The following is a 12,521-nucleotide window of genomic DNA, read 5'->3' as shown; positions in this document are numbered from 1 at the left end:
CCCAGGGCTCGAACTGTTACATTGCCATCCAGTTTACTGACTGAGCCACCAGGGAAGTCCTGTATTAATGAATAAGACTTTCCAAAATTGTGTAATGAAATGTATGGACATTTACAAGATCTGAGTAACTCAGTGAGCCAATATTTCCAAATGATCAATGCATGATGTAGAAGTTCCATTCAAAGCGTAGGATAGAACAATGGATTTTAATATAACAGAGGGAAACAGAAAGTTTTCTATTTCAAACTGCAATTAACTTTTAAGAAAATACTGTTTGTTGACTTTTGATATAACTCCAAGGATATCCACAGTCACCAGAAAGGCTAACAAAATATTCCTCCCATTTCCAATTACATATCTGTGTGAAGCCATAATTTCTTCATATATTTTAACAAAACAATATGTCACACCAGGATGTATTCAGAAGCAGACAAGAGAATCCAGCTGATTTTGAATTTGCCCGACATTAAAGAGACTTGTGAAAATATAAAACAATGCCACTGGTCTCATTAATTTTGTTTTGGAAAAAAATTTTAATAAAATACATTATTTATGTTCACATGTAATGGTTTATTATTGTACATTTAAATGAATTAGTAAACATTCAAGATTTTTCTAGAGTATAAACAATTTCTAGTGTAGTAAATATCAATAGATATAACCTACATAAACATAAAGAGGTCTTAAGATAAAAAATCTGCTGCTCTAGATTAGAGTAACTTTCCTTCCAGAAGTGAGGTCCATGGTCTTGAAAGGGAAGAACAGGTTAGATCTTGTGTCTTATTAGCCATGAGTTTAAAACATCATAAATATTTGCATCCAGATCCGTAAACAGGCTTCAGAAAGAAGCAGAGAAATGTCTTCTGTTTCGTGTCTTATAATACAATCCAGCTGAGCAAAATTCCCTGGAATCTTGCCTCTGTTAACATTTTCATGCGCTTGTGCCTTTGCTGAACCTTAGCACTTAGAGTGGAGAAGTTCACGTTGTTTTGAAGAAGTCTGACCTGAGAGGAAGTTTTAGATACAAAACCCCTTGTATGAAGGGGTTTTGGTAGATTTGGAGGAGCCATTCAAATGATACCCCATGGGTGTATCAGGGCAAACTCCTGCTTGGTATATATTTCTACCTTCATCACTCTGGGCTTTCTACCTACTGAGCAGAGTCTGATGATGACGATCCGTAATGTCTTCTGTTTAAAAAGGTTTTTATTTCACCTTCCACTGACTGAATGTGGTATCTATGTATCTTATCTGATTTCTTCTCACTAGACTTTGGGGAGGATGCAAGAGATACCCTGGAGCCAGAGTAATGAACGGAGACCTGGTTACTCAGTACATTCAGACAGGGGCTCACCACTTGAGCTGCCAGGAGCTTTCAGAAAGAACAAACGATCCAAATGCAAACTCGTTGAATGGGACCTAAAGTATAGAAGCAGGCTGTCTCATCTCTTCTGATCCTAACAAGGGGAAGGCATTGACCTTGGGAGGGTCCTTGTGAAACACGTAAGCTTGTTGGAAGCACACCTTGTTGAGCTCTGTCGGAGCTGTTTGCAGTCCAGCTCCCATGATGGCTGGGCTTCTCTGTGGCTCAGACGGTAAAGCCTCTGCCTAAATGCAGGAGACCCGGGTTCGATCCCTGGGTCGGGAAGTTCCCCTGGAGAAGGAAATGGCAGCCCACTCCAGTACTCTTGCCTGGAAAATCCCATGGACAGAGGAGCCCGGTAGGCTACAGTCCATGGGGTCACAAAGAGTCAGACAAAACGGAGCAATTTCACTTCCCATGATGGTGCAGGCATCATGACATCATTGAAATCTCCTAAGATGCTGCAGACTAGATGGGTTGAGGTCTTTCCTGCCTCAACACTAGAGCTATGAAGAAAGAAACGTATAGAGAAGGGTACCCAGGAATCTGCAAGAAGGGGTCCCGCTTACACTCTGAGGAGGGAACAGTTTCCTGCACTCGTACGTCACCCAAACCACAGACACTTCAGTGAGCCTTGGCGGGCAATTTCCCGGAAAGTAGTCCCACCCTCCGCTCTCCATCCTAGGTCCCAAGTTGCTGGTGTGCTGTGCCAAAGGAGACTCTAGGTTGACCAGCTCAGCAGAGAAAAGGACAGAAGGAGACACCTCCACAGTCACCTCTGAGATAAAAAGAACAAAATAAGAGAGAGGGAAAAAGAGAGAGAGAAGAAAATCAAAGACTAATCCTAAAAATTCTCCTTTAATCTTAGAGCTTCCAGACCTAGTTTCCCTTTCATCTAGGACTTGGAAGTTATCGAGTTATTTTATGGGTAGTGAAACCACAAGGCGAAAAGAAGGTGGAGGGGGGGAGATTAAATTAATGAGCAGGTAAGCAGGTTATTATTTCGTCTGATCCTTCTTTCCTTCCTGCTAATTTCTCTGAGCCAATTTGGGAGGCAGAGCCTATCATGTTAACTCAGAGACAGACTATTGTATCCATGTTCTTTCTGAAGCCATTTATTTGAAGGATATTAAAGATCCAATTTACATAGACATTATGGCATTGTGAGGAGGACATGTGCACACACACACAGGAGAGAGAGAGGGAGGGAGAGAATGGAAAGGAGGTAGGGTATCCATCTAAGATGCCTGTGTTTGCTTCTTGCTCAACCTGCATTGAGTACCGTCTCCCATGAGACACTCAAAGAAATTTGCAAACGCTCAACAAGTTAGTTCAAGAAGACATTGGGCCTCAACGGAAATCAGGCTCCACGCAATGGTGGAGATGTTTATTAAAATGTGACTCAACCTTCAGGATCCTACATTTCCTCATCATCACTACAAGGCCACAGTGGAGGGACCCTCTTGAGTTTGATTTCTGCCCAATTGGATGCCTGGTTGTGCTGCCCCACCCCTTGTGTGTTGGGGAACAAGGTAATATACATATAGATGTTGGGAAGAAGAGGTCAGACTCCCAGTTTAACCCTCAGTAGAAGCTGGAAAGGTGAACCCAGTCGAGAGCACAGAGTCCTTGGTTCCGCACCGGAGAAATGAGTGACCTGGGGCAATATGTATCTTCTCTGGAGAGGGGACACTTCATTTTATTCACTCATGAAATATAGATAAAAACTCTTTTCTATATTATAGATATATCTATATTCTATAATATAGATTAAAAACACTTTTCTGATGACCCTGGTTTGTTATGCAAATGATAGGGAGAGAGACACATAACAGTACCCTAAACAGAATTTGGCAAGGAAGACAGGATAACACACCCGGCTACGATGGTTTATTGGGAAGATCCTTTCAGCAACAATCAGTTTCCCTCTGCTTTGATGTCGGGTTTACCCAAGAGCCTTGGGATGGATAACCTGGCCCCCTGAGCAGGCCCATTCACTGTCCCATGCCAGTGTTAGTGGTCCTGCAGTGGATGCCACCATTGTGAGTGAGGGCTGGCATTCACCTCCAATTCTTCCATCCCTTCTCTGGTTCTTTCCCTCAGTCAGTTCACATTCACAGATGAACTAGAGCAACGGTTCATGGCCTTGGATCCACTTCAGATCTTCTGGAGAGTTATAAAACATTCCCAGATTCTTTCCCAGATCAACCAATTAAATCAGAGATACTGGGAGTTACTCCCAGACAGTGATATTTTTATAAAGCAACCCAGGTTGCTCTAATGAGAGGATGAGGCTGAAATATTGACCTGGTGTATGTCGAGCACTGTGCTTGCTTCCAGAAAAGTTGACTAGGATGCCCTTAGCTCAATGTAAAACACCCCCCTTGCATCAGATCACTCCTGGGAGAAGCAGGGGGATTATATCCCTGATTTTGCCAAGTTAACTTGGGTAACTTAACTTTATTTTGGGGGGCTCCAAAATCACTGCAGATGGCGATTGCAGCAATGAAGTTAAAAGACACTTACTCCTTGGAAGGAAAGTTATGACCAACCTAGACAGCATATTCAAAAGCAGAGACATTACTTTGCCAACAAAGATCTGTCTAGTCAAGGCTATGGTTTTTCCAGTGGTCATGTATGGATGTGAGAGTTGGACTATAAAGAAAGCTGAGCACCAAAGAATTGATGCTTTTGAACTGTGGTGTTGGAGAAGACTCTTGAGAGTCCCTTGGACTACAAGGAAATCCAACCAGTCCATCCTAAAGGAGATCAGTCCTGGGTGTTCATTGGAAGGACTGATGTTGAGGCTGAAACTCCAATACTTTGGCCACCTGATGCGAAGAGCTGACTCATTGGAAAAGAGCCTGATGCTGGGAAAGATTGAGGGAAGGAGGAGAAGGGGACGACAGAGGATGAGATGGTTGGATGGCATCATCGACTCAATAGACATGGGTTTGGGTGGACTCTGGGAGTTGGTGATGGACAAGGAGGCCTGGCATACTGCGGTTCATGGGGTCACAAAGAGTCGGACAAAACTGAGCAACTGAACTGAATTGAACTGAAGTTGGATAAGACCCAAACTTCTTGATGAGACTGTGAAATGATCTCCCCATCCACCCCTTGATCATGAACATGGGCTGTTGGCCTTACTCCTTCAGAATAGTTGGTCCTTGCCAAATCTTGGGTACCAGTAAGCTCACCCTAGCCTCCCAATGTGGCCCCTTCCCCTGCCCCTTCTCCTAGGTCCCTCTGTCTGCAGCACAGGTGAGGGAGTTGGTTTGCTGATGCTCAGCCTGTTCTTCACCCAGGCTCTGGACCAGGTCTTTCCAGAATTCTCGAGGAGACCACCATCCCAGGAGTCATCTGCCTCATATCTCTATCTTCTAGGAGCTCTCAGAAGACTGCCTTTGTTCTTCCTTCCTGAAGCCTGGACTCCTTTTGCACCACCAGTAAAGTTTACAGTTTGTTTCTGATATAATGTAGTTCATTTGATGGGGGAAAAAAAAAAGATGTGTTTGCTCTAATGGATGACTCTAGGTCAGGCAATTCTACTTCCCCACTTTGGGTTTTATGATTTGGCTAGGTGACACCTCCTTCAGGCAGGAATCTTTCAAGGGTCACATCCCCACACGATGTCTTTGTCCTCCATACCTCAGTTAGGTTCGCTTCCCTGTCCCCCTTCCTCAGCAGCCCACATCCTCAAGCTTAGTCCCTGCCCGTCACAAGTCAAGGAGATTGTGCCAAGTTAGGGCAGGCACCTGGCCCATGGCTGGGAAAGAAGTCAGGCTTCCCAATCAATTGTTTCTTCCTTTGGTCTCTCTTCAGAGCTGGCTGCTGCAATTGGATGGGGACTGTGATGTTTTATCATTTAAGTCTGTTAAGAATCTATTTCTTTCTGCCTTCAAAACTTTATTCCCATCTTCTCAGGGACTTAAAATACTGTCCTTGAACTGAGACGGGACCCTGGCGCATTAAATACACTTGCAACTTCAAAGCTCTGTGTGTGTTGCTGCAGAGGGTCCCAGGGGAGCATCAATGAGAGACATGTGTTTGCTGTAGTACAAAGAGAAGCCTTGCTTCTTGATGGAGTTGATCTGAGGGGCGGGGGTGATGGAGGGGTTTGTTGTTTGTCTCCAAAGGAGAAGAGGATTAGGGGAGGAGAGCCTTAAGCTCCAGGAAGAGTTGTTGGCATCAGCAGCCTCCTTCCCAAGGAGGATCCTGGTTTCCTCCTAGAGCAGAAGCAAGGGAGATGCCAAGACCCTTGAGACCACAATGCCAACTGTTTCACCCTTGAATAATCATAAAGACTCCACCATCAGTGTGGTCCTTTGCTATGCACTATCTCATTTGCAGCTCACACTAGCCCCGAGGGTAGGTAATGCTATTATTACAATTGTCAGATAAAGAGACGAAGGCTCCCAGAGGACAAGTGGCATGCCCGGGATTGCCCAGCTAATACTGGACCTACGTCCTTTCTTTTGTCGAAGGTGGCAAGTAGATTTCAATACCTGATTGACTGATGGATAGCTATTGCTTAGAAAGTAGGCAGAGTTGAGAAGGATTTTTCAGATTGCATCTGGGCTCAGTGGGAAGGAAGGCTGAGGTTAATGTGGAAGGTAAACTTAAATTTTAGCCTCCAAACTGGGACACTTTTGAGAGTGAAAGGGATTATATTACTAACTATGACTGAAAAACAAGTATAAATCAGACTGTTCCTCATGAACCAATATATACGGTCATCTAAATTAAGTAATCCAGTGTGATCTGGGTATCCGGGTGAGGCTGCCAGTCTGCAATGAGTATGTTGGCTCTGACTTATTCCTATGGCTCCTATGAGGACTTTTCTTCTCATTCCCTTACCCAATGGGCAAGCTCAGCCTTTCACATCTTGCCAAAATTTGAGAGGGGTTTATCAGGGTCATCTAATATGACTGCAATCCAGACCATAGTATGTCTTGCATTTTTGCTCCCAAATCCTAAATCCCTTCACCTCCTGGAGGAAGAACAACCAAACAATGAATGCAAGGAAAGGGGACACTCACAAGCTGAACCTTTCTTTTTGACTGCAGTATTAATATTATGACCATCCTTACCCATCACCCAACTTGAGGCTGCTGCTGCTGCTGCTAAGTCGCTTCAGTCATGTCCGACTCTGTGCGACCCCATAGATGGAAGCCCACCAGGCTCCCCCATCCTTGGGATTCTCCAGGCAAGAACACTGGAGTGGGCTGCCATTTCCTTCTCCAGTGCATGAAAGTGAAAAGTGAAAATGAAGTCGCTCAATCATGTTCGACTCTTAGCGACCCCATGGACTGCCGCCTACCAGGCTCCTCCATCCATGGGATTTTCCAGGCAAGAGTACTGGAGTGGGTTGCCATTGCCTTCTCCTCCAACTTGAGGACAGCTACACAAATCTCTCCAATCCTACTCTGTGCTTATTTGACAACTGTTTGTTCACTCTTGGAATTTGCTGCCAAATACTTACCTCTTGCTTTGACTGTTTCAGCAGCCTCTTACCTTGTCTCTCTGTCTTCACTCCTGCCCTTTCATTTCATGATTCCCTCTGCTAACAGATGGGTATTTCTAAAATTTTAAATCTAACTATACCACTTCCTAAAAATCTGCCTAAAAATCTTCACTAGTTTTCCACATTTGTTGTGGACTGAATGTACACTTCCAAAATTCACCCATTGGAGCCCTAATCCCAGGGTGATAGGATTTGGAGGTGGGACTTTTAGGATGCAATCAGGTTGAGATGAGATCATGAAGGTGGGGCCCCATGATGGGATTAGTGCCTTTGTAAGAGAGCTTGTTCTCATTCTCTTCCTGCCCATGCCAAGGAAACACCATGTACAGACCCAACCTGCCGGCTAGGAAGAGAGGTCTTGCAAGAACCTGGTCATTCTAGCACTTTGACTTCAGACTTGAGCTTCCAGAACTTGGATAAATAAATTTCTGTTGTTTAAGCTCCCCAGGATTTGGTATTTTGTTATGACAGCCCAGCAGAGTCAGATAACATCTAAAACAATTAGGTTCAGGTTTAAAGCCTTCTCGTCTCCTTATGTCTGGTCAGTGGTCACTTAACCCTTAACACCCCAGTTCCCATCAAATCTTCCCCGTACTCTAGTCCAAGGCAGAAGTTCTCCATTCATTTTGCAGGATGGTTCTATAACAGTGGCTTCTTCTATAACAGGTGGCTTCCCTGGTGGCTCAGAGGGTAAAGCGTCTGCCTGCAGTGTGGGAGACCCGGGTTCAATCCCTATGTCGGGAAGATCCCCTGGAGAAGGAAATGGCAACCCACTCCAGTACTCTCGCCTGGAAAATTCCATGGACAGAGGAGCCTGGTAGGATATAGTCCATGGGGTCATGAAGAGTCGGACACGACTGAGAGACTTCACTTTCTATAACAGTATGCATACTGGCTTATGAGTTTCTTGCTTCCACTAGACATGAGCTCAAAGGGGTAGGAATTGCATAATGTTCATTTTGAACACTATGATATCTGGCACGTGTGCAAGGGTGCTAAGTTGCTTCAGTCATGTCAAATTCTTTGTGACCCTACAGAGAGTAGCCTGTCAGACTCCTCTGTCCATGGGATTCTCCAGGCAAGAATACTGGAGTGGGTTGTCATACCCTCCTCCAGCAGATCTTTCTGGCCCAGTGATCAAGCCCACATCTCTTATATCTCCTGCATTTTCAGCACCATCTGGGAAGCCTGATATTTGGCATACTAGGTACTTGAATAACCTTTGAGAAATTAATAAATACACAGAAGAGGATGAATGAATACATCAATGAATGAATGACACCAGGCCCCCGAACAGAGCTTCTTTCTAGAAAAATGTTCGAGCTATCAAGGAAATACACTCTGGATTCCAGAGAGTTCCCTCAAAAAAAGAACCAGGGAGGAGGAGAATGACAATAAAATTAACCAGGGAGGCTTGATAGATCTGCAGCTTGACCTTCCGCCCTCTGGGGACACATTCTGGGTAGTGGTCAGGGCAACAGTGGGGAGCAGTGGAGCTGGGTAATCAGGATGGGAGTCCATTGCATGGCCCACCTAACTTGCTAAGAAAGCTCTGCTGAGAAGTGGGAAGTAGAGGAACAGAGAGTGGAGAAGGAGCTGGGTGAACAAGCTCCTGTCTTTACCTTCACACACCCCCTGGGACTTTACAGGTGGTGCCAATACAGAAGACAAAAGAGACTAAGGTTCGACCCCTGGGCAGGGAGGATCCCCTGGAGGAGGTCATGGCAATCCACTCCAGCATTCTTGCCTGGAGAATCCTGGAGCCTGGTGGGCTACAGTCCATAGGGTCACAGAGAGTCTGACATGACCGAAGTGATTTAGCATGCACGCATGAACATACCCCGTTTCTTACACTAAGCTTTCTCTCCTGTCTCGAAGCTGTGAGTGAATTTCCTTGCTTGACCCTAGCAGCCTTCACTCCCATCCCTCCCCTTCTTCCATGACCCGGACCTTGCCCTCGAGATCCTCCAGGAGCCTGCCCTCCCTGGTCTTCCTCCTCAGCCTCCTCCTTGGAAATGCTGTGCTCAGAAATCCTCCCCCTATTCCCCACCAGCAATTCCCCCAGTGAGGCTGCAGATGGGCAGGGTGCAGGCAAGACAGGGGTGGTGAGGGGGAGAAATGTGGTCTAGAGCCTAAAATCAGGAGTTCAATGGGCATCAGCCCCCGTGAGCTGCTCCAGCTTCAGTTGGAAACCCTGCTTGGTCCTCAGGTGCTTGCTCTGTGGAGGGTCCTGGTTGTGCCTCTCTCTGGCTTCATCATTGACCCCTGGCTGCAAAGCTTTTTCTCTGCATCTCTCCTCTTTGCCCCAGTGCATCTTGGCAGTCCAATTAGTGCCTGGTGGAGAGTTTCTTGAGTCTGAGCAATCCGCCCACCCAACCTTTCACCTCCCGATTTTGCTTTTCTGCCCTTTTAGGGAGATGTTTGACAAGCTCTCTTCCATTTCATCTTCAAGTCACTGACATGTTCAGAAGCTCTGCTGCTGTCTTCCAAATGAAAAGCAGGTTAATTAAGGCATATTTTCCAGCTTGTTTTTAAAAGAGAAAACAAAAGAGAGAGAACAGGTATCCTACTTAATGGCTCCTAATTGTTTCTTTCCCCCAAAGTCTTCAGCGTGAAACGGCCTAATTGAGGGCTTCCTCATCTGGCATTGAAGAGGGGAGCGAGGTGGTACCTGGCCCCCCAGGTGGTACCTAACACCCTCTTCCCCAAGGTGGCACCTAACTCCCACTCTTTGTCAAGGTCCAGCTGATGTGCCATCTCATCACAGAGACTTCCCCTCTCCCCTGGATTAGGTTAGGTGATTATACCAGATGCTGTGCAGTGCAACCCCAAACCTTCTGAAGGACTGAAGGAGGCACTCTGCTGGCTGTTTGGAGGGTTGTCAGCTGACAGCTCTTACCTGTTAACCCTCCTGAGGAATCATTGCTATCATTGAAGAGAGTCTTCTCACCAAAGTCATGGCCTTTTTGTGGGGTGGTCTGCATCTGATGATTGGCCCATGTAAAGATGTCAAGGCCTGGTCACTACTTCAGCTTGGTTCAGCTCTGAGATGCCATTCTAGTTTTAGGTCCCTGGGATGTCGCTGCAGCCTTTAAAGAGGCTGCCTTTCAGCCCAGCTCCTCCCTCTGCCCAGTCTTGCTTCTTTCCTTTCCCACAGGGGTCGATCCCATGAATACTCCAAAATTATCTTCCTGCCCACTAATCTCAGGGTCTGATTGCTGGGCAACTTGACCTGGAACAAGAGAACCTCATCTGTGTGACGGTAGCATCCTTTCTAACTGTCATTAGCAGTGTGCACTGGTATGCTGGATTCCAAAGAGATATGTTAGGGAGGACAGAATGCAATGAGGCCATTTGTGGTTTTTTCATCTGGCAGACATATGTTGGTTTGATCCTTTCCAGACTTCTCTTGCTCTATTAATTCCTACAAAACACTGTCTACCACCTACTGACACACCTGTCTACTTACCTACAATCTATCATCTATGTTTCTATTTTCCTTCCTTCCTTTATCTATCAATCTATCTATCCACCCCCTCTCTCTATCTACCCATCCATTCCATCTACCTATTCATTCATCCCTATTTATCTCTATCTATCTATCTACCCCCTTCCATCTATCTCTTTGTAGATATTGATGCTGTTGGTTCCCACTCAGATAACTTTCACTGGCTGGTGCTCCCATCTCCCAGCTGCTGTAACTGTTGGCTTATAACATGTATCAACTGCCTTCTTTCCAGAGAATTTCTCTTGGTCTAACAGGAGCACCTTAGAGGCTCTGCACCCATCTTCTCTTCCCCAGTGACAGACATCAGGGAATGACTGGCACAGTGTAAAAGGGCAAACTTCTTGCTTCAGAGTGGGACAATTTCTATGGTAGAATTGCACTGAAGACCTCTTAATGAGATCAGAATGAAGCTAGTTTTCACACAAGGGCATATTCCTGCTTAGCTTTGTCCCCTCATCCTGTTTTGCTTTCCTCCATTCTCCTCTCTTGAGCTTATTGTTTAGTTTTTAAGTCGTGTCTGAGTCTTTTGCCACCCCATGGACTGTAGCCTTCCAGGCTCCTCTGTCCATGAGATTTCCCAGGCAAGAATATTGGAGTAGGTTGCCATTTTCTATTCCAGGGGATCTTCCCGACCCAGGGATTGAACCTAGGTCTCCTGCATTAGCAGGTGAATTCAATAAATCAATGAAAGTCCTCACCTAAGTCTCTGCTTTTTGGAGATCTCAACCTAAGCCATTTTGTATCAAGAGTAATCCTAAAAATGTATGCAAGCAAATGAACAAAAAGCAGACACTAAGCATGGGATTCTAGAATTGGATTGCAATGGAGCCCCCATTGCTGGTGGTACATGGAGTTTTAATGGTCTCTAGCAAGCTGCAGCACAATCAGGGCTAAGATTTTTATCATGGTGAACTGGGAAATGGATGCACTATCTGGTTTAGTGTCTTGGGAATTTGAAAGGTGTGTTAGCCTATTTGGGTTGCTGCAGACTGGGTGGCTTGTACAACAGAAATTCATCTCTCATAATTTTGTGATCTGGAAGTCCAAGATCAAGGTGTTGGCAGATTTGGTTTCTCCTGAAGCTGTTCTCCTTGGCTTGTAGATGGCTACCTTGTTGTGTCTTCACATGACCTTTTCTCTGTACTCAGATGTCTCTGGTGTCTCTCTCTTCTTATAAAAAGACACAAATCCTATTGGATTTGGGCCCCACCCTTATGACCACATTTAATCTCATTCACTTCTTTCAAAGGCCCTATCTCTAAATACAGTCACATTGGGGGGTTAGAGTTTCAACAGAAGACTTTTGAGGAGACACAATTCAATCCATAACAGAAGGAATGAGGGTAATAACAACCAGAAAGACTATAGAATTGGGTGACTTTTGCTAAGCACCATTGATTTGCTGGAGAGAGGAAATGATAAGCTCAAATCTATAAACAATTTAAAGCCAAGTTGTGGCATTTAAAGAGAATTTTTTTACCTGTAGCCAGAAGCAGACAGAGCTAAAAACCAGGCAAGCATAGGACTTAATTGTAGGAGTGGCAAAACTTCAAAGGAGACTAAATTCTCAGCCAAGGTAAGTCATCTATGCTGAGACCAGAGCCCTAATAGGGAAGCTGTAGGAACTTGATTCTTGGAGTGGGAATATCTGTATCAACGTACTTAAGGCTGATTCCCCAGAGTTCCCTAAATCATTTGGGCCTGCACAAATGGCCTTCTCTTTCTTGTAAAAGACTTGCTTGAAGGTGATACAGAGGCTTCAAGTGAGGCATTAAGAAAGGACAGTGCTTGCCCTCCTCAGATTTCCCCATCCCTCTCCCCTCTGGTCATCAGAACCATAGATTAGGGTCAAATCTCAGCATAGCCAGACTAGGGAACTGCTGGGCCTGGCTAAGGAGTCAGAGGAATCCAGAGCTACAGGAGTACCTGGCTATAATATAGTGGCAGGAAACAGGAATGGGCCCAGAAGGGCCTGCACTGGGGTGTGGGCCAGAATACAAAGCTGTTACAGAGGGTTTTCCAATACAGGGCACTCTCCCATGACACAGCATACAAACCCTGGCAAGGGCCCTGAGCTTCTATTTTAAATCACTGCTAAGATGGCTCTTGGAAGCTTGGCTAAA

Source organism: Oryx dammah, unplaced genomic scaffold, assembly GCF_014754425.2.
Source record: "Oryx dammah isolate SB20612 unplaced genomic scaffold, SCBI_Odam_1.1 HiC_scaffold_17, whole genome shotgun sequence".
Lineage (NCBI taxonomy): Eukaryota > Metazoa > Chordata > Mammalia > Artiodactyla > Bovidae > Oryx > Oryx dammah.
This window is presented reverse-complemented; position numbering follows the sequence as displayed.